We start from the raw sequence: 1,773 nt of genomic DNA on the forward strand, positions 1-1,773 counted from the left end.
AGAAGGGATACTGTAACATATTCTATCAGATCAGATCAGATCAGTCGCTCAGTCGTGTCCGACTCTTTGCGACCACATGAAGCGCAGCATGCCAGGCCTCCCTGTCCATCACCAACTCCCAGAGTTCACTCAGACTCACGTCCATCCAGTCAGTTGAGAGAGTCAGTTCCTAGGCAGGTTGATAGGGAGTCTAGGGGTCCCCAAGGAGAGAGGGGTCTGGAATTCTCAAGGAGGAAGAAAGGACAAACTTTTTTTCTTTCTCCACATTCCTTAGGATTATATACCAATAATGTATCCTGCCTAAGGACAGTCTTTGGATTCAACCTTCTGTTATCTTAAAATGTTAATTATGGGAGTAGACCTGGTCTTTACAAGGATGTATCTTGCCTGAGGACAGTGTTATCGTAAAATGCAAATTATGGGAGTAGGTCTGATGAGGTCTTTACAACCTCCAGATATTCTTTGGATTATATAACTTCATTGTTAACACTAGCAAGCGGGTACTCTTTTTGCCTCCTTCTGATGCCTATGTCAGAAGCTTTCTCTATCTCCTTTATACTTTAATAAAACTTTATTACACAAAAGCTCTGAGCGATCAAGCCTCGTCTCTGGCCCCGGATTGAATTCTTCTCCTCCGGGGGCCAAGAATCCCGGGTATTCGCGTGATTCAACAACAACCTTTCACAGTGATGCCATCCAGCCATCTCATCCTCTGTCGTCCCCTTCTCCTCCTGCCCCCAATCCCTCCCAGCATCAGTCTTTTCCAATGAGTCAACTCTTCACATGAGGTGGCCAAAGTACAGGAGTTTCAGCTTTAGCATAAATGGTTCATATCAAAAAAATCTTTAAAAAAAGAAGTGCATTTACAGTTATGTGTTACCCTTATATTCCTTATGTTCTTTGTGAATTTAAGATTACCATAAAGTTGTATAGCACTCATTGTTATTGCTGCATATGCCAATCTGTCCATGGGAGAAACGCTGCAAGAATACTGAAGTGGATTGCTGTTTCCTTCTCCTGGGGATCTTCCTTGACCCAGGGATCCAACCCCCATCTCCTGCAGCTCCTGCACTGCCAGGCAGATTCTTTCCCATTGAGTCAGCTGGGAAGTGTATATAATATACAATATACAAGATTTCACTTTTATGAATTTCAAATAATGCCATGATTCCATTGTTATGAGGAGTAATTCTAGGGAAATGGAATTTAAGGCAGAGTTTTTCATCAGTTCCTGTTTTTGGAAAATGGCTTTCTAATCTAATTAGAAGTAAAGACACTAATGAGCTTATTTCCAGCAGTAAAGAGAACACAGATTCCATGTCCATGTCCTGATTCTGCAGTACAGACTCCCAACACATCTGCCTGTTAGTAGAAGTAAGTATCTGGGTGACTCTCTTTACAACACTTTTTAACATTTGGGAGAAACTAATGAATGTATTAACATTGGCTGTATGCTCCTAATGTTGCTAGACTAAGAGGTGAGTGACAAGGTTGATCTCAGGGATTGGAATACCCCGATCAAGCACCAGAGAAAGAACCCAAGGCTTCTATGTGTGCTCTGAAGGAGACCCTTACCTCCTCCCACCCTTTAGCTGAGACTGCTGAAAATCAAGGAGGGACTCTTACCCTCTTGGTATTTATTCCAAGGGAAGGCTCAGGAGAAAAGACTGTGCAGTTATCTCAATTATGTATTGGGAATTCTAGCCATGTTCTTTAGAAGGATTTTATTTTAGAACAACTTTTGATTTACAAGAATGACAAGACTCTACAGAG

This window comes from Bison bison, unplaced genomic scaffold, assembly GCF_000754665.1.
Source record: "Bison bison bison isolate TAMUID 2011002044 unplaced genomic scaffold, Bison_UMD1.0 scf7180017846431, whole genome shotgun sequence".
Taxonomy (NCBI): Eukaryota; Metazoa; Chordata; class Mammalia; order Artiodactyla; family Bovidae; genus Bison; species Bison bison.